The sequence below is a fragment of the Mustela nigripes genome, chromosome 13 (assembly GCF_022355385.1).
Source record: "Mustela nigripes isolate SB6536 chromosome 13, MUSNIG.SB6536, whole genome shotgun sequence".
Classification (NCBI taxonomy): domain Eukaryota; kingdom Metazoa; phylum Chordata; class Mammalia; order Carnivora; family Mustelidae; genus Mustela; species Mustela nigripes.
The window spans coordinates 113,675,905-113,700,898 of record NC_081569.1 but is presented as its reverse complement, the minus strand read 5'-3'; the positions used below and the strand labels follow the sequence as shown (position 1 = coordinate 113,700,898).

At 43.3% G+C, this 24,994-nt stretch overlaps 1 long non-coding RNA gene across 1 annotated transcript in view; it reads left to right on the top strand.

Moving 5' to 3' along the window:
- Nucleotides 1-24,994, top strand: part of LOC131998867 (uncharacterized) — a 37,063-nt gene that overhangs the window by 2,005 nt on the left and 10,064 nt on the right. The window contains exon 2 of the long non-coding RNA XR_009398901.1: nt 479-635. This is a non-coding gene — a long non-coding RNA (uncharacterized LOC131998867). The remainder of the gene's footprint in view (nt 1-478; nt 636-24,994) is intronic.

Here is a 24,994-nt window from a genome sequence, read left to right as displayed (position 1 = left end):
GTGATCTGTCAACCCCCAACCTTGCCCGAATGGGTGACTGTCCCCACATGTAGGAACTTCCCCCATGGAAGAAATTTCTCAGGTTCTACTATCCATGAGGATTTTAATCTCTCTCTCTAGGAAGTCACTGACATCAGAGCTAAAAATTCCCAGTGGATCATTTGAATTCTCCCTTTTCCTCCCATTCCTTGGCACTCCTGAGTGCTGGCCAGGGTTCTCGGAGCCGGTTCCCTGCCAGCACCTTCTCCCCAGTTTGAAACGAGAAAATGGTCATTATAGGGTCAAAGATCTTTGTACCCCAAGAACAAAGCAAAGTGTTTAGAACAGTAGTCTTCCTTCAGAATTGTAATCCACAAGGGATAAAGAACAACCCTCCTTTATGAGACCAGAAGCTTTAGGGGATTAAGTTAAAAACTTAACAAAGTGATACGACGTGAAAGAAAAAGATGAGAAATGAAGGTATATCTTTATTCTTCAGTAGGCACAGTGCGTCTCAGTACTGGTGTCCCGGGGCTTGACAAGGCTGGATGGTGAATGTATGTCTTGGCTATTATGGCTCTGCAGGAAACATGGATGAAAGCAATTCCATCTCCTCCTTGTGTCCCCGATCTTGTTCCCAACTGGCACTACTGACAGTAAGTATGCACGGATTCCATGTCCAGCAGTCCATTCCTGGACGCATATTCTAGACATTCTTTTTTTTTTTAAGATTTTTTATTTATTTATTTGACAGAAAGATCACAAGTAGGCAGAGAGGCAGGCAGAGAGAGAGGAGGAAGCAGGCTCCCCGATGAGCAGAGAGCCCGATGCGCGGCTCGAGTCCAGGATCCTGAGATCATGACCTGAGCCGAAGACAGCGGCTTAACCCACTGAGCCACCCAGGCGCCCTATTCCAGACATTCTCACCAAGGTCCTGAAGGGGACCTGAACCACAATGTCCACTGTGGGTTTGTGGGGGGTGCCAGGGAAGTATTTGTCCCTGTGGGAGTAGGTATGCCAAATGTGGTAGCAGCCCAGTCCCCCGAGGGCCACACAGCCGCAGGCAGTAATGGATCAAATATACTACTCACAGCAACATAGATGGATCCTAAAAGCACAAGGCTGAGTGGAACGTCAAACAGAATAAGAACTGTAACACCATACCATGTACGCAGATTAAAAATGCATGCACACAAGAGGAATGCACATTTATCATAAAAACATTAAATGAAAGATACACATGACATATAGGAGAACTGTCTCCTGTGGGGGAAGGAAGATGCATGAATAAACCAAGAGAAGAGAGGGCCACACAAAAATGTGTAGATTAATGTCCATAGCAGAATTATGCATAATACCCAGAAAGTGGAAACAACCCAGATGTCCATGAGCTGGTGAGTGGATGAATGTAGGTGGTCTATCCATGTAAGCGGTATTATTTGGCCATAAACAGAAATGAAGTAGGGACACATGCTACAACACAGATGCCCTTTGCAAACATCATGCTGGATGAAAGAAGCTGGTCACTGGAGCCCCCACATGTTGTATGGTTCCATTTATATGAAATTTCTAGAAGGGACAAATCTGGAGAAACAAAGTACGTTAAGGTTACCTAGGGCTGTGGATGATGAAAATGTGTTAGACTGTAGTGACGGTACAGCTCAGTAAATACACTAAAAATCATGGTACACCTTAAATGGGTGAGTTTCACGGTATGTGAATTTTATCTCAATGACGATACCACCTTTTCATTTTTTTTTAAGATTTCATTTTTAAGTAATCTTTCCACCCACCATGGGGCCCGAACTTACAACCCTGAGACTGAGAGTTGCACACTCCACTAACTGAGCCGGCCAGGAACGCCTCAATAAAGATATTTAAAAAGAATAACAGGGTGCCTGGGTGGATCAGTCAGTGAAACTTCTGACTCCTGATTTCAGCTCAGGCCATGATCTCAGGGTTGTGAGATCAAGCCCCATGTTGGACTCCACACTCAGCTCGGAGTCTGCTTGGCAGTCTCTCTCTCTCTCTCTCTGCCCTTCTCCCAGCTTGACCACATGCTCTTTCCCTCTAAAATAAATAAATAAAATCTTTAAAAAAAAAAAAAAAGGAAAGAAAGAAAGAAAAAGAAAAACAAGAACAAGATGGAGAGTATGCTCATGTGGTTTCCCGTGCGTCCTTCCTCTTTGTGCTTCTGGTTTCGTACTGGAATTGGGTGAGCTTCACCTACCTTAACCCTGCCCATGGGCCACTGCCCTCAAATGGTGCACACTTGCCTCTGGCCTTCCGGCTTGGAAACCCAGCACTGGCCTGCAGCGCCCTGGAACGGACTCGGAGCTGATTCCAGAGCAGGACTGACTGGCTCCACACAGCTCCCTTCCTCCAGTCCCTGATGTGGCTCACAGCCAGACTGCAGCCGAGGGTTTTCTCACAATGGAAGTTAGAAAGGACATATTCAGGGCCTATGCGTTCTGTTAACCAACCATAAGTTTATCCTTAGTCGACAGTGTGACACTAAGAAGCCATGTTTTTCCTTCCTGGCTTTGCCAGCATTAGTCGTGAGACTTTTTCATTTTTTGAAAGTTTTTTTTTTTTTTTTTTAAATAAGTAATCTCTATACCCAATATGGGACTTGAACCTACAACCCTGAGATCAAGACTCGTACACTTCACCGACTGAACCAGCCAGGTGCCCCAGTTGTGTGACTCTAAAGTGTTACTTTTCTAAGTCTCGGTTTGTCTCAAATTTGTACATTCCGTTTGTGGCCAATCTGAGACCACATATTAGTGGTGTTGCCTAGAGTTGGCTGCTTTTGAATCAATAATGGAATAGAGGCCTTAATGGGTAATAAAACCCCATCACCCCATCACTAGGGAGCTTCAAGCCGAGGCTAGATGGCATTCTGGCTATAAAAAGAATGACCACACTGATCTCCAAGAGAGAGAAAGCTCTGTTACAGACATTGCATGAGAACAGCGTGGAGACGAGGCAGCTAATTCCAGGGTGGGATGGTGGAGATGGGGCCCTGCACCAGGAACAGGTTCATCCTGTCTACTTTCTTGGATTTGCAGCTTCCTGAGAGAGGCTCTGTCTCCACTTTGCCTCCCCCTCCTCCCTGCCCAATTCCCAGGCCGAGGGGAACAAGCCAGAGCTGGTAATTGTGTTAGCTCAGTTTCCTCCCTAACCCTGCCCTCCTCATAATCTGATTTCCAAGGGACGAGGGAAAGCAGGGCCCAGGCTCAGGAAGAAATGTGTTCCCTCGTGTCCACTGGGCTTGCTAATTTGATAGGACTATTTGCTGAGCTTCCACAGAACCCCCATTAGGAACAAATTTCATCTGGTTTCCATAGCCCTCACCCTGAAGAGCTCCCTGGGTCTCAGCTCAGAAGGAAATTCAGCTTCCAATTCAATTTTTGCATGAGGAAATGAAGTCTCTGTTATAATAACAGCAACCAGAGATTGAGCACCTACTGTGAGTCCGCCCCAGCTTTGTATCTGATGTCTCCCTAGGTGGGCTGTCGTCCCCCCCACCCCGTGAGTTCACAGATGCTGCAAGCTAAGTCCTTCGGCTGATGATTCCGTTTGTTATGGGATCCTCCCTCCAAATGAATGGATTTGCCCTTGTGTCTGGGGTCTTTGGCCAGCCCCAGTGGGATCCTCAGAGTAGCTGTGTTTATGGGCCAGGATGGCTGCTCACACGTGAAGCAAGCTCTCAGCCAGTCCCCTCTCCTTCCCAAGTCTTCCTGGTGTCTGAGAGGAGCCAACAGCCTCTCAGAACGCCTATCCGAGCTCACCTTCACTGTGACAAACGCCGACGGCTTCGAGCTCCATTTTGAAGTTCAGCCTGCCAGGCATCCTGGCCAGTGTGCACAAGCAGGGAAAGAAAGACACTGGCCGGTGTGCACAAGCACGGAAAGAAAGACACCGGCTACTGGAAAGAAGCACCTTTGCAACCTGTTAGCCGTGGGACCTTGGAGAAATTTCCTAAACTCTAAGCTAGGTCTTCCTCATCTGGGAAATGGCAAAAGTAGAGTAGAGCAGTTGTGAGAATTATGGAATGTGCAGCGTAGTCTCCAGTTTCACTGTGTGGGACGAGAACTATGAATCACCCCCGCTCAAGTGTGTTCCCAGAGCCTGAACCACCTGTATGCTCCGGCATCCGGCCCTCCACTTTGACTTCCTCCCCAGGAATCCCTGGGGACTCACAGGGTTAGGGGGAAGGGAGGGGGCTTGTCAGATTGCTCATAACATGGAAACTGGGGTCTCTTGCTTGTTTTTCGAGGGTCTCTGTCCCCAAGGAGACCATGACACAGACAGATGACAAATAAGGGAATAAATATATAAAGTCCCATGTTGCGACACAAGCTGTGTTCCAGTAGACATCAGGGAGGCTCGTGGGTCCCCAGCTAGGGTGCTGGTGTCCTTGCCACCCAGGGAAGTGACAAGTGACTTTCCTTGCCCCATGCTACCCAGACAATAGGCTCTTGCCCCCTAGGCTGTCAACCGGCTACTAGCATCAGTCTGGGTGCACAGAAGTACGGCAGGCATTTCCCCCAGCCCAAAGAAGCCCCTTCCCGCAGGCTGTTACTGAGGGGCACACCTGGGCTCAACCCCCAGCTTCTGCTCCCATCACCAGTGTGTGTGCAGATTCCGGGCAGCCTTGGGAGACACTAACTCCCCTCTCAGAGAGGTCCATGCCTGGCTGTCCCCAGCTTGTTTTCCTGCCTTTTTCAAATTTATTCAAATGTCACCTCTCCCTGACCACCTAATCTAAATCAGGCAGCCCCAAGCATGACCCCCATTCCACTCTCCTTCCTGTCCTGCCTGCCCATCTCCTTAGCCAAAACTAACAAGCGACCTTAGCAAGGTCATAGGATACAAAGTCAATATAAAAAACTTGTATTTCTAGGATTCATTTGAGTTAACTTTTGCATATGGGGTAATGGGTGAAGTTAGCTCTTTTCATATGGATATAAAGTTGTTCAAGCACCATTTGTTGAAAATGTTATTGTTTCTCCAGTAAATAACCTGTGCTTTTGTAAGAACGTTGGCTGACTATAGATGTTTTGGTCTATTTCTGAGCTCTATAATATTCTGTTCATCTATATGTCTACCATTATATTAATACCACAGTCTTGATTATGTAGCTTTGCATGAAGTTATTTTTTAAAAGATTTTATTTAGGGGTGCCTGGGTGTCTCAGTGGGTTAAGCCACTGCCTTCGGCTCGGGTCATGGTCTCAGGGTCGTGGAATCGAGTCCTGCATCCGCCTCTCTGCTCAGCGGGGAGCCTGCTTCCCCCTCTGTCTCTGCCTGTCTCTGCCTACTTGTGATGTCTGTCAAATAAATAAATAAACAAAAAATCTAAAAAAATATATTTAAAAAAAAGATTTTATTTATTTGAGAGAGAGAAAGAAAGCGTAAGCACACAAGTGAAGGGAGTGGTAGAGGGAGAAGGAGAAGCAGACTCCCCACTGAGCAGGGAAGCGGACCCTGAGATCATGACCTGAGCCAAAAGCAGACGCTTAACCGACTGAGCCACCCAGGTGCCCCTGTAATAAGTCTTGAAATCAGATATCATAAGTCCTCTAAATTTCTTCTTTCATAACATTGTTTTGAATATTCTACATACTTTTAATTTCCACATACATTTTAGAGTCACCCTCTCAATTTCTCCGAACAAACAAAGCCAACTGGCATTTTTATTGGAATTGTTTTGAACCAATAGCTTAGTTTGAGAAGAATTGGTATCTTTTTTTTTTTAAGATTTTATTTATTTATTTGACAGAGAGAGATCACAAGTAGGCAGAGAGGCAGGCAGAGAGAGGGGGAAGCAGGCTCCCTGCTGAGCAGAGAGCCCGATTCGGAGCTTGATCCCAGGACCCTGAGATCATGACCTGAGCTGAGGGCAGAGGCTTTAACCCACTGATCCACCCAGGCGCCCTGAGAATTGATATCTTAACAATATTGAGTCTATCAATCCATAAACATGGTGTATCTCTCCCTTTAACTGGGTGTTAATAAAATTTTCAAGGTAAGGGACACCTGGATGTCTCAGCCAAGACGGTTGAGCATCTGACTCTTGGTTTCAGCTCAGCTTGTGATCTCATGGGTCATGGGGTCACGCCCCTGGTTGAGCCACGCACCCTGGGCTCCACTCTCAGCAGGGTGTCTACTTAAAGATTCTCTCCCTCTGCCCCTCCCCCCACTCCGCTCTTTTTCTCTCTCTCTCTCTTAAATAGATAAATCTTCAAAAAATTTAAAAAGTAAAAATTTTCAGCTAACATAATACTTAATGCTAAAAGACTGAATGCTCTTCTCCAAAGATTGGGTAAAGGGTAAAGGGCAAAAATGTCTGATTGACCACTTCTTTTCCACATTGTACTGGAGATGCTGGGGCTCAGTCTCACAGCCATGAGATCATGACCGTGAGACCATGACCTGAGCCGAAACCAAAAGTCAGGCGCTTAACCGACTGAGCCACCCAGGCACCCCTAGCTAAAGTTTTTTGTTTTTGTTTTGTTTTAAAGATTTTATTTATTTGTCTGAGAGAGCGAGCACAAGCAGTGGGGAGAGGCAGGGAGGGGGAAAAGGAGGCTCCCCAGTGAGCAAGGAGAAAGGGGCTTGATTCCAGGATCCTGGGATCATGTCTGAGCTGAAGGCAGACACTTAACCTACTGAGCCATCTGGGCCTCCCAAAGTTTTTTTAAAAAGATGTTCTTTTCAAGGGACCTGGGTGGCCCAGTTGGTTAAGCATCTGACACTTATTCTCAGCTCAGGTCTTAATCTCAGGGTTGTGAGTTCAAGCCCTGTGTTGGGCTCCACACTGTGGCACCTACCCAAAGGAAGAAAAAAAAAAGATGTCCTTATCAAGTTAGGAAATTCCCTTCTATTGCTTGCTTACTGAATGGCTTTTGAATTTTGTCAAAATTTTTATGACTCTAATCAGATGATCATGCAGGCTTTTAAAAAAATTGTTCTAGTATGGAGAATTACATTGATTAATTTTTTAATGGTAAATAAACATTTTATTTGTGGGATAAACCCGATTTGGACATGCCTCATTTCCCTTTCTATCTACTGTTAGATTTGATTTGCTAAAATTTTGTTAAGGGTCTATGTACTTTAGAGATTCATTTCTTCTTAATCTTCTAATCAAATCTTTTGTTTGACTTGGATATCAGGATAGTGTTGGCCTTGATATATGAACTGGGAAGTGGCCCTTTTTCTTTCATTCTCTGAAGGAGTTTGTGTAGAATTGATCTTATTTCTTCCTTAAATGTTAGGTAGGCTTTGCTATTAAAGCCATCTGGACCTGGAGTTTCCTTTGTGGGAAGATTTTTTTTTTTAAATCAATTTACTTTAAAATAATTTTTATATTGTGATAAATTCCATGTAACATGAAATTCACCATTTTAACTATCATGAAGTATATAAATTGGTGGAATTTCCTACCTTCACAACATTGTGCAACCATCACCATTATCTAATTCTAGAACTTTTTTATTTTCCTAAAAAGAAACCTCATACCTCCCGATTTCCTCTTTCCCCCATTCTCTGTTTAACCACTTCTTCTTTCGGTTTATATGTACTAGCCTATTCTGGATTCTTTATAGAAATGAAATAATATAATACATGGCTTTTTGTGTCTGGTTTCTTTTACGTTGCATAATATTTTCAAGATCCATCCATGGATACCATGTATCAGTACTTCATTCATTTTTATTGCTGGATGATACTCCATTGCATGGATATACCACATTTTGTTTATCCATCTATCAGGATGGACTCGAGTTGTTTCCTGTTTTTGGCTATTACAAATAGTGCCTCTATGAACACTCATGTAAAAGTTCATGGGAACATGTATTTTCAATTCTCTTGGGTAGGAGTGGAATTAGTAGTTCACATGTAACCCTGTTTAACTTCTTGAGGAACTGCCAGACTGTTTTTCAAAATGGCCGGGCCATTTTATACTCCTGATAGCAATATATGAGGTGTCCGAATTCTCCATATCCTTGTCAACACTTATTATTTTCCATTTTCTTATTATAGTCATACTAGTGCATGTGAAGTTGTATCTCGTTGTGGTTTGGATTTGCATTTCCTTAATGATTAATGACTTAGCCATATTTATATCTTCTTTAGAGAAATGTCTGTTCAAATCCTTTGTCCATTTTTAAATTGGGTTGTCTTTTTTATTGTTGAGTTGTTTTTTATGTATTCTAGATATTAGACCTTTATCAGATACATGATTTGCAAATATCACATTCTGTGGGTTGTGATTTCACATTTTTTATAGTGTCCTTTGATGCATAATAATTTAATTTTTTCCCTTTGGTTGCTTGCGTTTTTAGTATCATAATTAAGAAACTACTGAATAGGGGTGTCTGGGTGGCTTAGTTGGTTGAGCCTCTGGCTCTTGATTTCAGCTGAGCTCATGATCTCAGGGGCATGGAATCAAGCCCTGTATCAGGCTTCTTGCTCTGCAGGGAGTCTGCTTGGGCTTCTCACTTTCCCTCTGCCCCTCCTCCTGCTTGCTCTTTCTCTCAAAATAAATAAATCTTAAAAAAAAAAAAAAAACTTAACAAAAAAAGAAACTACAGGGACGCCTGGGTGGCTCAGTTGGTTAAGCAGCTGCCTTCGGCTCAGGTCATGATCCCAGCGTCCTGGGATCGAGTCCCACATCCGGCTCCTTGCTCTGCAGGGAGCCTGCTTCTCCCTCTGACTCTGCCTTCCACTCTGTCTGCCTATGCTCGCTCTCGCTCGCTCTCTCTCTGACAAATAAATAAATAAAATCTTTAAAAAAAAAAAAAAAGAAACTACAACATAATCTAAGATCACAAGCACTTATATCTAAGAGTTTTATCATTTTACCTATTACATTTAAATCCTTGGTCTAGTTTAGTTAACTTTTTAATATAGGGTGACATAAGAATTCCATATCATTATTTTGAATGTGAATATCCAGTTATCTCTGCACCATTTGTTATAAAGAGTATTTCTCCCCCATTGACAACCTTATAGAAAATGAACTGATCATAGAGGTATAAGTTTATTTTTGGATGGTCAGCTCTATTCCATTGATAGACATGTTTATCCTTTGTCCATACCACATTGCTTTAATTATGATAGTTTTGTAGTGAGTTCTGGAATCACGAAATGTTTGTCTTCCAACTTTGTTATTCCTTTTTCTTTTCTTTCTGGCTTTTTTTTTTTTTTAAGATTTATTTACTTGACAGAGAGAGACACAGTGAGAGAGGGAACACAAGCAGGGGAAGTGGGAGAGGGAGAAGCAGGTTTCCCGCCAAGCAGGGAGCCCCAATGCAAGCCTCGATCCCAGGACCCTGGGATCATGACCTGAGCTGAATGCAGATGCTTAATGACTGAGCCACTCAGGCGCCCCTCTTTTTTTTTATTTTTTAAGACTTATTCATTTGAGAGAGAGAGAGAGAGAGACAAGACAGAGGGTGGGGGGATGGGTAGAGGGGAAGCAGATTCCCCATTGAGCCACCCAGGCGGCCCCTGTTCTTCCTTTTCAAAATCATTTTGGTTATTTCAGTTCCTTGCATTTCCATATGAATTTTAGGATCAGTTTGTTCATTTCTGCAAAAGGGGCCAATAGAATTTTGACAAGGGTTGTACTGAACCTGTAGATCAGTTTGAGGAGTATTGCTAGCTTAACAATATTGACTCTTTCAATCGATGAACATGGAGTAGATTTCAATTTTGTTTAGGTCTTGTTTAATTTTTTCAACATTGTTTTGTGTGTGTTTGTGTGTTTAAGATATTATTTATTTATTTGACAGAAAGAGACACAGCAAGAGAGGGAACACAAGCAAAGAAAATGGGAAAGGGAAGAAGCAGGCTTCCCGGAGCAGGGAGCCGTATGCGGGGCTGGATCCCAGGACCCTGAGATCATGAACTGACCTGAAGGCAGACACTTAATGAAAACCCCAGTTTTGTGGTTTTCAATATGTAAGTCTCGTACTTCAGCAGGAATGATTGATTGATTGATTGATAAGTTTTTTAAAAAGATTTTATTTATTTATTTGACAGAGAGAGAGCATAGCAGGAGGAGTGGCAGGCAGAGGGAGAAGCAGGCTCCCTGCCAAGCGCGGAGCATGATCTGGGGCTTGATTCCAGGATCCTGGGTTCATGACCTGAGCCAAAGACAAATGCTTAACCAACTGACCACCCAGGCACCCCTCCTATAGAAATAATTTATGTCTCCTTTCTTTTTTCTGGATCAGGCTATCTAGATGTTTAAGAATTTTATTCATCTTTTCAAAGATCCAGCTTTTGATTTAATCAATTTTCTCTATTGTTTGTTTCATTAATCTGCTTTTTCATTTTCTATTTCATTAATCTCCACATTATCATTGTTTCCTGCTTTTGGGCTAATTTAATTTGCTCTTCCTTTTTTAGTTTCTTAAGGTGCAAACTTAGTTTATTGATTTGAGATCCTTTAATTTTTTTAATATAAGTGTTTGATGCTATGAGTATTTGTAACTTTTTTTCAGTTTTATTGAGATACAATTGACATATCCAAATCTTTTTTTTCAAGTAAGCTCTATACCCAACGTGGGTCTCAATCTCATGACTCTGAGATCAAGAGTCACATGTACTACTGAATCAGCCGGGCTCCCCACTATGAGTTTTATTTTAAGCATTGCATTGACTGTGTCCCACAAATTCTGATATGTTATATTTTTACTCAATTCACAGTATGTCCTTATGTCCCTTGGATTTTTTTGTGGCTTGGGGTATTTTTGACTCTAGATTTCTTTAAAGGTGTTCTTTAAATTTCCAAATATTTGAAAAATTAACCAGAAATCTTTCTCATTGGTACTTAGTTGAAGTCTTTTGTGATCAGAGAATATACTCTGATTCACTTCAATCACTTTACATTTATTTGACTGTTTTATGGCCCAGAATATGTCTGTTTTGTTGACTGTTTCTCACGTGCACTATAAAGGAACTTAATTAAGTAATACTGTCCTTAAGTGTATATTATAAGTATCAATTAGATCAAGTTGTTCTATATTCTTATTTTTTATTTATTCTATTACTGGGAAAAGTATTGAAATCTCTAACTATAATTTTGGATTTTCCAATTTCTCCCTTTTATCTTTTGATATATTGTAAAGCTCTTTTATTAGGTTTATATACATTTAGGATTATTATGTCTTCTTGATGAATTGATCCTTTATCATTTGAAAGGTCCCTCTTTATCCCTGGAAATATTTGTTATTCTGAAGTGTACTCTGTCTAATATTAAAATAATTGCTTCGGGGCATCTGATTGCCTCAGTAAAGCATGCAACTCTTTTTTTTTTTTTTTTTGGTTTTATTTATTTATTTGACAGACAGAGATCACAAGTAGGCAGAGAGGCAGGCAGAGAGAGAGAGGGAAGCAGGCTCCCTGTTGAGCAGAGAACCTGATGCAGGACTCGATCTCTTGACCCTGGGATCATGACATGAGCCGAAGGCAGAGGCTTTAACCCACTAAGCCACCCAGGCGCCCCTCAACCCTTGATCTTGGAGGGTCATGAGTTCAAGCCCCACATTGGGTGTAGAGCTTTTTTTTTTTTAGCTTATTTTTTTTTTAATGCTTCAGTGTTCATTTTTTTTAAAGATTTATTTATTTGTTATTTATTTATTTGACAGACAGAGATCACAAGTAGGCAGACAGGCAGGCAGAGAGAGAGGGGAGGAAGCAGGTTCCATGCTGGGCAGAGAGCCCGATGCGGGGCTCGATCCCAGGATCCTGGGATCATGACCTGAGCTGAAGGCAGAGGCTTTAACCCACTGAGCCACCCAGGTGCCCCTGTTCATTCTTTTTAAAGTTTTATTTATTTAATTATTTATTTGAGAGGGAGAGAGGGGGTGAGGAGAGGCAGCAGGAGAGAGAGAGAATCTTAAGCAGGTTCCATGCCCAGCACAGAACTCGACGTGGGGCTCAGTCTCTCTACCCTAAGATCATGACCTGAGCCAAAACCAACAGTCAGATGCTTAACTGCCTGAGCCACTCAGGAACCCCAAGTTTTATTTTAATTTAACAGCTTTATTGAGATATAATTGACATGTAATATATTGCACATATTTAGAATATATAATTTGGTTATAAATTTTGATATATGCATACACCCATGAAACCATCTTCACACTCTGGCTCTCTTTTGATTAGTCTTTGTGTGGTATGTTGTTTCCCATTGTTTCACTTCTAATGTATCTGTATCTTAATGTTTAAAGTGGACTTCTGGGTACCTGGCTTGCTCAGTTAGAAGAGCACACAACTTTTGATCTCAGGGTTGTAAGTTTGAGCCCCACATTGGGTGTAGAGATTACTAAAAATAAATAAACAAATAAACATAGAGAAAAAATAAAGTGGATTTCCTTCTCTTTTTCAATAAAATGACAATCTCTGCCTTTCAATTGGAATATTTAGACTATTTTACTTTATGTAAATATCAATACACTTGGGGTTAAATGTATCATCTTACTATATATCTTCTACTTTTCTTTTTCTTTTGTGAAGTAGTTTCCATGCCCAGCTTGGAGCCCAGTGCAGGGCTTGAAGTCAAGATACTGAGACCAAGACCTGAGCTGAGATCAAGAGTCAGACACTTAACCTACTGAGCCACCCAGATGCCCCTTCTTTTTATATTTTTTAAAAGATTTTATTTTTAGTTAATCTCTACCCCAGTGTGGGTGTCAAATTTATAAACCTGAGATCAAGATTTTCATGCTCCACCAACTGAATGAGCCAAGCACCACTGTTTTCTACTTTGTTCATTTTCCTGCTTTCTTTCTGATTGAGTATCTTTATGAATCAATAGTATCTTAACCATTATCTCCATAACTCTATGTTTTTGCTTCATCTTGGGAATTCTCACAGCTCTTAGCTTATCCACATGGTAGAAGTAAAAGAAAAAAAAATCCAATAAGTTGATTACAGTGTATAAATGAGTTTTTTGACGAGGTATTGATGACTGATGATATGTTGATGTTGACCTGTCCGGATGACATATTTTCATTTGAGTCATAGTTTCACCCCTTCGGAAGTGAAACACCTACTGAAGTGATCAGTAGGGAAAGTTTTCTGATCCAATAAGCCAAGTTCTTTGGGCTTATTCGACAAGTACATAGCCACTTAACCATGGGTTATGAGAGGTGACAGGACCTTCCTCTCCTGGTTGTCATGAAGATTAAATGAGATAATGCATTAATCCCACATACAGTGATTGAGCACACACTAGAGAGCACTCACTGCTCTTGATAACTAAGGTACATCAAAGAACAACACAGACAAAAATCTCCATCTTCGTAGAGCTTATATGATAGTAAAGGAGGACTTAGAATAAACACACAATCTACGGTGTGTTTCATGATACTCTGGGCTACATTAAAAATAAAAATTAAATTAAATTAAATTAAAATAAAGCAAGATTTTGAATGTTGGGAGGTTTAATTTCAACCAGAGTGGAAGGCCTCACTGAGAAGATGATGCTTTGGTAAAAATTAAGGAGGTGAGGGAGTGAGTCATACAGGTCTCCGGAGTAAGAGGGCTCCAGCCAGAGGGAACAGCAAGTGTGAAGACCCTGGGGCAGGAGTACTGCTGGTGTTTGGGGAGTAAGGAGGCCCATAGGGTTGTTGTTGGGTGAGGGAGGCATAGTGAGAAATGAGGTCGGATTGTTCAGGGTCTTGCAGTCTGTAGGAAGGGTTTTGGCCTTTGCTCTGAGTGAGAGGAAGCCACTAGGGCATTTTGTGCAAAGGAATGACATGATCTGCTTGACGGCTTAGCAGAATCTCCTGTGTGGGCTGCTGCATGGAAAATAAGCAAAGGGGGCAAGGTCTGAAATAGGCAGACCAGCTGGGAGGCTGTGGCAGTAATCCCAGCCAAAGTTGCATATCAAGTACAAGAGTGAAGTGAATGGCCCAGCAGGTGCCTAAGGCAGGGACTCAGTCAGATTTGGTTGGTTTCCAGGAGCAGAAACACATTCACTCTGTCACAAGTGAAAACAGTCAGGTCCAGGGGCATCTGGTTGGTTCATTCCGTGGAGTCTGCAACTCTTGGTCTTTGGGCTATGGGTCCCAGGTTAGGTGTGGAGATTACTTAAATAAAAAAATCTTGTAAAAAAATGGGGGTGCCTGGGTGGCTCAGGCAGTTAAGCATTGGGCTTTGGATTTCAGCTCAGGTTGTGATCTCAGGGTTGTGAGATCAAGCCCCGGTTCAGGATCTGCACTCAGCATGGAACCTGCTTCAGATTCTTTCCCTCGGGGTGCCTGGGTGGTTTAGTTGGTTGAGGGCCCAATTCTTGGTTTCAGTTCAGGTCGTAAGTGATCTTGGAGTTGTGGGATCGAGCTCCCCACTCAGCAGAGTCTGCTTCCCCTTTCCCTCTCCTTCTGCCCCAACCCCTGCTCAGGCGTGCTCTCTCTCTCAAATAAGTAAATCTTAAAAAAAAAAAAAAATTCTCTCCCTCTACCTCTTCCACCCCCAACCCCCACTTGTGAACAAGGATTCCTTCTCTCTCTCTCTCTCTAAAAAAAAAAAAAAGGAGAAGTGGGGAAAGGGAGGGTCAAGTCCAGAGGGTGGTTAACAGGACAGAAGGGAATCTGCTAATGAGTTGGTGAACTGCACCCCCTACCATGGGTGTCAGTGGTCAGTTGTCTCTCACCTGACCACTGATCAGGTGGGGCTGAAGAGGAGCTGTCCTTCTCTCATGTCCAAGGATGTCCCCTCCCCTTTCACCTGGCCTGACTTCCCATTATTGATTACACTAAAGCAGCTCCTGACAGGTGCAAGTCTCAGCCTCTCACAAAGTCCTCTTTCCAGTTCTATTACTTTAGATTTTTTTTTTTTTTTTTTTTTTGACAGACAGCGATCACAAGTAGGCAGAGAGGCAGGCAGAGAGAGAGGAGGAAGCAGGCTCCCTGCTAAGCAGAGAGCCTGATGCAGGGCTCTATCCCAGGGCTCTGGGACTATACCTGAGCCAAAGGTAGAGGCTTTAACCCACTGAGCCACCGAGGTGCCCCTCCAGTTCTATTATTAATAATGATAATAATGTTTTTATGTCCATGTTTCCTAGTTTTTAAAACTGGAAAATAACATATTCTAGAAGGGCAGAAAGCATTATGGTTAAGATGTGGGTTCAGGAACCCAACGTTTGGAGTTGGAATCCTAGTTCCACCACTTCTTAGCTCTGTGCCCTTGGGAAAATTATGTGACCTCATTTATAAGAGCCATTTCATGTCTGTGCTTGAATTGTTAGTCCCTGCAAAGTATATAACTCAGAAGGCACAGGGCGCCTGGGTGGCTCAGTGGGTTGAGCCTCTGCCTTCAGCTCGGGTCGTGATCTCAGGGTCCTGAGATCAAGCCCTGCATCGGGCTCCCTGCTCAGCAGGGAGGCTGCTTCCCTCTCTCTCTCTCTGCCTGCCTCTCTGCCTACTTGTGATCTCTCTCTGTCAAATAAATAAATAAAATCTTAAAAAAAAAAAACTCAAGGCACAAAAGGATATACAGTAACCACAGTTTTCCTCCCACTCTTGCCTCCTGAATCATCAGTCTCCACAATGGAGTTGACTAACCACAGTGATCAGTTTCTTAACCTTCTGGAGCCTCAATTTCCTTTTCTGTAAAAGGGGAACAGTGACACTCGCCAGCCTTCCACCCAGAGCTTTTACAGAGATCAAATGAAATAATACGTGCAGAAGAGCTTCACCGGCAGCTGCCAAGTCTACACCAGTGGAAGGAGCCAGTGACTCCTGAACTCGAGACTGGTTGCAGCAGGTCCTACCTTTCAATAGCCAGAGTCCATCAGACTGTCCTCATGGATCCCAAGTCTAGACTTTGTTGAGATAAAACAAACTGACTCATGGAGTCTCTCATAATTTTTGAATTGTCAAAATCCTACCTGTCTTTCAAATCCCAGCTCAGGTGTCCCCTGTTCTGAGAGGTTTTCCCTAGTTCCTTATGCCGACCTCTCACCCCAATTCAGATGTGCTTGCTATCTCTTTGGGACCCACACAATCTCCTTCCAGATCTTTCTCTCCTTTGAAAGGCATTTCCCTTGTTTGCTGACATATTGCTAGGCAGCCCTGTGTGGTGGGTAAGCAAAGCTTGGATCCTGGCGTCACGTCCCATGGGCTGTGTGACCTCCCTCCACACCTCAGTCCCTTCATCCATGGATTTTGGTTAATAACCACCTCTAAGGCAACACTTCTCAGATGTTTGGTCTCATGACCCAGGAAAAATTTTTATTTATGCAGGTTATAGCTGAATACTTATTTATCAAAAAATTAACACTCTTGGGGTGCCTGGGTGGCTCAGTGGGTTGAATCCTCTCCCTTTGGCTCAGGTCATGATCCCAGAGTCCTGGGATTGAGCCCCACATCAGGCTCTCTGCTCAGTGGGGAGCCTGCTTCCTCCTCTCTCTCTGCCTGCCTCTCTGCCTACTTGTGATCTCTGTCAAATAAATAAATAAAATCTTTTTTAAAAATTTACACTTATTTATAGCTATATTTTTATCTGTATGTATCATGTTAAAAATTAAAACACATTTATTTATTCCTTTAAAAAGAACAATAGCCAACCCATTGCACGTTAACAATGTTATTTTTAGTTTTAAAAGTTATTTGTGCTTTCCAAAACAAAAATACTTAGGAGAAGAATGATGTTCTTTTACATTTTTGCAAGTCTTTTCAATGGAAGATAGCCAGATTCTCATTATTTATTCTATATTCGATCTGTTGAGATATGTACTTCTGGTCGAAGTATACGAAGACAATCCAGCCTCATGGAGATATACAGTTGGAAAAGACAGGAGTATTTAGCGTGGTCTTTTTCAAATTATTGTGAATATTCTTTTCGACATTATACCAAAAATCAGCAAGTGGGAATTTCCTAAAGATCAACTGTGATGCGTAACCTGAATCTATCCAAAAATCTTCTCATAGTCTGTCCCATTGAACTTGAACTTCAAGTGTATCTTGAACCCACGCAGGATCTTGCAATGTCATGCATTTGTCATTTGGAAAATATTGTTTTATTGACTCTGCAAATCTTCTAAACCATTAGATAACATTTGTTATCAACATTAAAAAAAAAAACACCCATATGGCTAATACCACCAATTTCATCAGAAAAGTCTGTAAGCATCAGGAAGCTGTCAAGTTCACGGTGTCAGATACAAGTTTCCCCAAATTTGCTGTTCTCTTTGAAGCGGCAGGCTCGTTTTGTTTATTTTTGAAGAAATGCCTGCCAAATACCCAAATATGAATATGTGATTGTCTGTCAGGCTGTCTTTCAAGTCAGAATGATGCTCCATGAAAACGGTGGCTGATTTAGGTCCCAACCCAAAAATACAAGTACTTTTCCTCGAGACAGCCACTGTACTGTAGAGGGCAATCGTTGTGTTTTCTGTGTATTTCTCATTCTGTTGCACAGAATAGTCAAAAGATAGGCACTCAGGGGGAGATTTAACAAGAAAATAATTCTTACTGCCTCATCAAGGACATTCCTTGGTGAAACTGGAATCCGCAGATGTATGGTGGTGAAGAAGGCCACGGCCCTTAGTAGAGTTGGGTGCCACTGCCTTGACTCCTGCTCCCACATCAGCGTCCTGAGCCTGGCTTTGTACCATTGTACCATTGGTGTTGATGTCCACACAGCAAAGAAGACGGATAACATCTTAGTAGTATCATGCAAATAGTTCTAACCTTGAGGGATCCCTTTGCAAGGGTCTTGGGAATCCCCAGAGGCCAGCAGACTATACTTTGAGAACTGCCGCTCTAGGGTTGTTGTAAGAATCAGACAGGATGATGTATGCAAAGCAGTTGCCATGGTGCCTGGCACATTCTAAGTGCTTCCTAAATGCAAGTGATTCTATTTATTATTCAGCATGATTTCACATATTTTATTCCACAATGACCTCTCTGTCCCACCCTATCTAGCCCAGTCTGCCCGTGTAGTAGGAGTTCACTGGATAGTATTCATCTAGGAGCTTCTCAAGGACATGTTATCTGTAGCCCAGAGGTTTGCCTAATGTCCAGCTTATTTAAATGAATAAATCAGTGAGTCAAGGTCTATCTATATGCCAATTTCCCATGCTGAGTGTTTGCGATAGACTGACTTTTCAGCCAATCACTGTGCTAATAAGGTCAAACTGAGGGCGCCTGGGTGGCTCAGTGGGTTGAGCCGCTGCCTTTGGCTCAGGTCATGATCCCAGGGTCCTGGGATCGAGCCCCGTATCGGGCTCTCTGCTCAGCGGGGAACCTGCTTCCCTCTCTCTCTGCCTGCCTCTCTGTCTACTGTGATCTCTCTCTGTCAAATAAATAAATAAAATCTTAAAAAAAAAAAAAAAGGTCAAGCTGAGGAGCCTTGGAGAGGGTTAGGCAGCAAAGTTGGGGAGGGGAACCCACTGAGAGTAAAATGTGGAGGCAAGGCAGGGAAAATCTTCGACTCGTGTAAAGATTATAAACAGTCTTCCCACAGGCCAGGCTTGCCCACTGATGCCTGCACAGTGCTTTACATTTTAAATAGCTCCCAAGAAGAGTGATAAGGGAGTATAAACCAGGAATTTGCAAAAGAGGAATCTGAAGGCTAAAAACCATCTGAAGAGATGTTCAAACTCATGAGTAATCAGAGAAATGCAAATGAGAGGAACAACGAGATCTCCTTTTACACCTTATCCACGGGCAACATGGGAGAGCTAGTGAAGCCTGGCTTCGGTGTGGAGGTGGGTAAAGAGGGACTCCCATGAACTTCTGCTGAGCAGGTGAGCTGCTATTCTGAAGCTTAACCGGACAGCAGCTAGTCGAATGAGGCCCAGGCTCCCTAGGACACGCTCCAGGTGAAAGCCAGTGCCTAAGTTGGTAGAAGGCTGCCGGAAACCGTTCCGTGGAGCAGTGTTTATGGGTGGCAGAGAACCAGAGGTATCTATCTGAGGGTCCATCGCGATGGGGTGAAGAGGCAAAGTGTGGTGCATGTCCATCACGGGCTACTGTGTCAGTTGGGTCCCCGCAGGACCCAGATGCAGGCTTGAAAGGGGTGAGTGATCAGGATAGTTTAGGAAAAGACTGGTTATAAGGTGTGGGCATGGCTCAGGGAGACCAAGAAGCAATGGTAGAGCCCCGAGATCTAACAAGAGGGACGAGTGGCAAGAACAACCGAAATCCACCAGAACTGTCGCGCTAAGGGTGGTCCACCTGGCAGAGGCTGCGGCCTTGGGGAAAGGGACTCAGCTAAGGGCTCAGAAGGAGGGAGGGACACACCCCGACACCTCTCTTCTCTCTCCCTGCCCTCTGATCTCCTGATTGTGTCCCTGACTGGCCACACCCCCTGGGAGTTCGGAGGGCAAGGGAACCCATGGCATGGAGCAGGAAGGAGACAGGTGGAGAGGAAAGCTCAAGGGGCAAATGCAGACTACTGATCAGAAGAGTGATGCTCTCGGTGCGAATAATGAACTAGATGTGCACGGAGCAACAGGGATGGGTATGAAAATCTAGGGCTGAGAGTAAAAACTAAGAAACAGAATGAGATCCACAACACAATGCCATGTATGTCATTTTAAAAATGCATACAAGCTGGGGCGCCTGGCTGGCGCAGTTGGTAGAGCATGTGACCCTCGATTTTAGGGTCCTGAGTTCGAGCCCTGCACTGGGCACAGAGATTACTTTAAAACATGCATATATATATATGTATAAAATTATAATCATATATATATAACTATATATATCATATGTTAATAGAATTACATATAATGGCATAAAATACCTGGGAATAATTTTTTTTTAAGATTTTATTTATTTATTTGACAGAGATCACAAGTAGGCAGAGAAGCAGGCAGCAGGGGTGGGAAAGCAGGCTCCCCACTGAGCAGAGAGCCTGATGCTGGGCTCGATCCCAGGACTCTGGGATCACGACCTGCACCGAAGGCAGAGGCTTTAACCCACTGAGCCACCTAGGCACCCCCTGGGAATAATTTGAATGGAAGATGTGTAAGCGCTGTACGCTGGAAATGAGAGCACATTCCTGAAGGAGACTGAGAAGGAAACAAGCAGAATGATAGGCCCTGTTCACGGATCGAAAGAATCAGTATTGTGAAGACATCAGGGTTCCTCAAATTCAATGCAATAGATTTAATGCGATTCTAAGCAAATTCTAAAACTTATATAAAAATGCAAAGAACCGGGGTGCTCAGTGGCTCAGCTGGTTAAGCGGCTGCCTTCGGCTCAGGTTGTAATTTCTGGGTCCTGGGATCACGCCTGCTCAGTGGGGAGCCTGCCTCTCCCTTCGCCTCTCCCCCTGCTTGTGCTGTGCTCTCTCTGTGTCTCAAATAAATAAAACATTTTTTAAAAAATGCAAAAGACTAATAATAGCCAAAATAATCTTTAAGAAGAAGAAAAAAAATGTAGAACTCCACACTACCTGATTTGAAGACTTGTAATAAGACTGTGATGATCAATGGGCACCTGGGTGGCTCAGTGGGTTAAGCCGCTGCCTTCAGCTCAGGTCATGATCTCAGGGTCCTGGGATCGAGTCCCGCATCGGGCTCTCTGCTCAGCGGGGAGCCTGCTTCCCTCTCTCACTCTCTGCCTGCCTCTCTGCCTACTTGTGATCTCTCTCAGTCAAATAAATAAATAAAATCTTTAAAAAAAAAAAAAAAAAAAAAAAAGACTGTGATGATCAAGATGATCAAGACAGTGTGGTCGTAGGACAGGCGAGCCTGGAAGCAGATCCATGCAAAATATAGTTCATTGATTTTGAGAAAGACATCAAGGCAGTTCAGTGAGTAAAAGAAAGTTACATCAACAAAGCGTGCTGGAACAACAACAAGTTACTCATATAGAAAAAAATGAACCTTGACCCGTCTCCTACCATACACAAAAGTTAGTTGGAAGGGAGTTGGGGGAAATTGGAGGGGGAGACGAACCATGAGAGACTGTGGACTCTGAGAAACAAACTGAGGGTTTTGGAGGGGCAGGAGGTGGGAGGTTGGGTGAGCCTGGTGGTGGGTATTATGGGGGGCATGCATTGCATGGAGCACTGGGTACATAAACAATGAATTCTGGATCACTGAAAAGAAATTAAAAAAATAAATATAATTTAAAAAAAAACAAAAACTTATGTATAAAAAAAAAAGAAACAAAGAAAAGTTAGTTTTACGTTTAGGCTTTTACCTAAACGTAAAAGCCAAAACTCTAAAGCTTCTGTATGAAAACATAGGAGACCCTCTTCATAAACTTGGAGTAGACAAATTATTTTTTAGATGGAACACAGAAAGCAGTAAACCTAAATGAAAGAAACCAATACGTTTCCCTTCCTTTCTAGAAGAGTCCCTGAGTCTCCCTCCATGGCTGGCATGCTTCCTCTGCAGCTTGAGGTGTTAACACTCCCCCACATGTCCCATGCAATGGCCCCAGCCCTCCACTCCCCCTGCTACCGTGTTTCCCCAAACCGAGGACCTTCTGGGATCATTCATATAACTTTGCCACAATTTACTCAACTTTTTACTTTATATATATATTTTTAAGATATTTATTTATTTATTTATTTATTTTTTTGACAGACTGAGATCACAAGTAGTCAGAGAGGCAGGCAGAGAGAGAGAGGAGGAAGCAGGCTCCCTGCTGAGCAGAGGGCCCGATTCGGGGCTGGATCCCAGGACCCTGGGATCATGACTGGAGCCAAAGGCAAAGGCTTTAACCCTCTGAGCCACCCAGGTGCCCCTCAACTTTTTACTTTAAAGCAACTCACTCCCTTTCACTTAAATCTTGCTCTACCTTCTTTAGCTGTGTCATTTTTTTTTTTTTTAAGATTTAATTTATTTATTGGGACGCCTGGGTGGCTCAGTGGGTTAAGCCGCTGCCTTCGGCTTAGGTCATGATCCCAGCGTCCTGGGATCGAGTCCCACATCGGGCTCCTTGCTTGGCAGGGAGCCTGCTTCTCCCTCTGCCTCTGTCTGCCATTCTGTCCGCCTGTGCTCGCTCTCTCTCCCTCTCTCTCTGACAAATAAATAAATAAAATATTAAAAAAAAAAAAGATTTAATTTATTTATTTCATGGGGGGCAGTTAACAAGTAGGCAGGCAGAGAGAAGGGGGGGAGCAGGCTCCCCGATGAACAGAGAGCCCGATTCGAGACTCGATCCCAGGACTCTGAGATCATGACCTGAGCCGAAGGCAGAGGCTTAACCCACTGAGCCACCCAGGCGCCCCTCTTAGCTGTGTCTTAAACAATCACTGCTGTGAAGTCCCTGGTTTGATAGGCTGGTCATTTTTCTCTATTACATATTAAAATAAATCATTAACTATTAAGGATTTCTGAAAACGTGTGAATAACCTAAAATTATTTTATGTACTGCACTTTTTACATGTTCTTGGGAATGTGTGTATAAGGGTATGTGAGCATGTATGTGTGTGTCTGCAGGTGTGTGTGAGTACGTGTGCATGTGTGAGCATCTCTATGTGTGTGTGTGTAAGTGTGAGGGTGTGGGAGGTGAGTGTAGGTGTGTGGGCTGTATATGTGTGTGAGTGTGCATGAATATGCAAGTGTGCATCTGATCGATCTGCTGTGTTCCTGAGTGTGCCTGGAGGTGTAGCGTCTGGGAGTGTGAGGTGGGCTGGGCCTGGAGGAAGAGGAGACAATCCACATAATGATGAGTTCTGGAGGCGGGGTGACCACCTCTCCCCCACCCCCCAGCAACAAACTCACTCACCAGGAACTATACAGGGCAGAGAAAAGGCGTGTGGCCAGCGCCCCTTCAGTCACTTCCCTGCCTGTTATCCACAGGCCCTCCGAGGAGTAGGGAAGTCTGTCCTTGGCCAAGGGAGCACCTGGTTATAGCCAGCATCCTGGTAACGATCACCAGGGACTAAGAGTACTGGGAACAGCAGGAGCCAGCAGGCGGGGGCAGATCCTTGTTGCTATATTTATAGGTCTGCATTTAGCACAGGACCTTGAGACAAGGGACTGAGCTCCCAAGGTTTCAGTATGATCATCCCCCTGGCAATCTTGTGTAAGGGATATTTTTCAGGAGTTCAGAGAGGTTAGGTAAATTGCCTAAGGTCACACAGCTAGGATATTCAGAACCAGAGCAGGACCCAAGTCTTCTGGCTCTAAGGTCAATGGTTTTTCTCTGACAGCACAGGCTGCAGGGGACCCCCAAAAACCCTGTGCAGCCACTCCCTGGATGTGAGAAACCAGGCAAGAATGCCAAATGTCACCTGATTTCACTCTGGTTGTTATCAAATGGGTCAGCCTCCGTGGTCTTGGCTAAGTAGTTCTTTTGAGCATTCCCAACCGAGTACCGAAAACCCACGCAGGGTGTGGCACTCCACACAGCTCCCAGCACACCAGGGAAGTGAGCAAACAGAACTAATGTAGCTTGAGGGGCTAGGGCAGGTCCTGGCTGAAGGTGAGGGTCTCCAGGGAAGGGTAGGGGCCCCCAGAGCGCCGGGGACACTTAAGGTGGGGGGAGGCGGTGGAGATCAGGACTGGGACTAATTACCAAGCAGAATGGAAGCACTTAAACAATTCTGGCACATTCTGGCTGTGTGTCAGCCTTATGCAAAGATTTTTGTACTTTCACTCTTCTTGGAGGTGGAAGATGAGGCAATTGCTCTGTCCTTCCCTTCTTCTGTCCTCCACTCCCTAGCATCATGGACTGAGCCCTTGATAGAGAATCCCTTTTTCTGAGACTTCAGCCTTTCCTCTTAAGGCCTTCAATTGATTGGATGAGACCCACCCACCTTGTCGAGGGCTGTCTGCTCTACTTAAAATCTACTGATTGTAAATGTTAATCATATCTAAAAAAATACTGTCACAGCAACGGTTAGGCTAGCATTTTACCAAATAGCTGGGTACAGCAGCCTAGTCAAGTGGACATGTAAAATTAATCACATTTTCCTTGACCTCTAGGGAAGATGAGCACGCCCTTTCCTCCGTACTCCATACCTACATGCTATTCTTGAACTTGGTACCTCTCCCTCATAGAAACACCACACTATCTAATACTATCTGTTTAGCTTTGCTATTCTACAGATTTTCCACCCTGTGTCCAAGGTGCGAATTTGTGCCATTTATTTTCTCGGGACTCTGGGTATTTATTCTCTGATGATTGAGGTTTTTTCTTCACTTTTGATCAATTTCCCAGCCATTTTTTTCCTTCAAATATTGCCCCTTCTCCATTCACTCTTCATTCTCCTGGATGTGCTGGCTAAGGTGTGCTAGAGCTTGTCATTTCTTTCTCTATATCTCTTGGCCATGGTTGCTCCCATATTTTTCTTCTCTTCACTTTCTCACTGTGTACTAGCAGAGTGATTTTTTTCCCAGAGTTATAACCCAACTTGCTAAGTGTCTTATTCTGCTGTTCAACCTATTAATTTTAATCATTTATTTATTTACAAAGATTTTATCTATTTATCCAACAGAGATTACAAGTAGGCAGAGAGGCAGGCAGAGAGAGAGGGGGAAGGAGGCTCCCCACTGAGCCGAGAGCCCAATGCAGGGATCAATCTCAGGACCCAGAGACCCTGACCTGAGCCAAAGGCAGAAGCTTAAACTACTGAGCCACCCAGATGCCCTAATCAATAATTTATTAAGACTGTATTTTTTTCATTTCTAGAACTTCTTTTTGGCTTTTCTTCCATCACTTTTTTGGTATTATCCTTTCTCTATTATTATTTCTTTTCTTTTTTTTTTTTAATGATTTTATTCTTAAGTAATCTCTATGTCCAGTGTGAGACTCAAACCCACAAACCTGAGATCAAGAGTTGCAAGCACTACTGTCTAAGCCAGCCAGGCATCCCTTCTTTGAAAAAACTCTTTATAATCACTCAAAATGTTTACTTTGTTTTTAGATTTGTCTATTAGTTCTATTTCTGAGAGGGTGAATTCTTCTGCCTTTTTTCTCGTATTTTGTTTTGTATTTACTGATTTTCTGTCTCTCTCTTTTCTTTCTTTCCTCCTTCTTCTTCTTCTTCTTCTTCTTCTTCTTCTTCTTCTTCTTCTTCTTCTT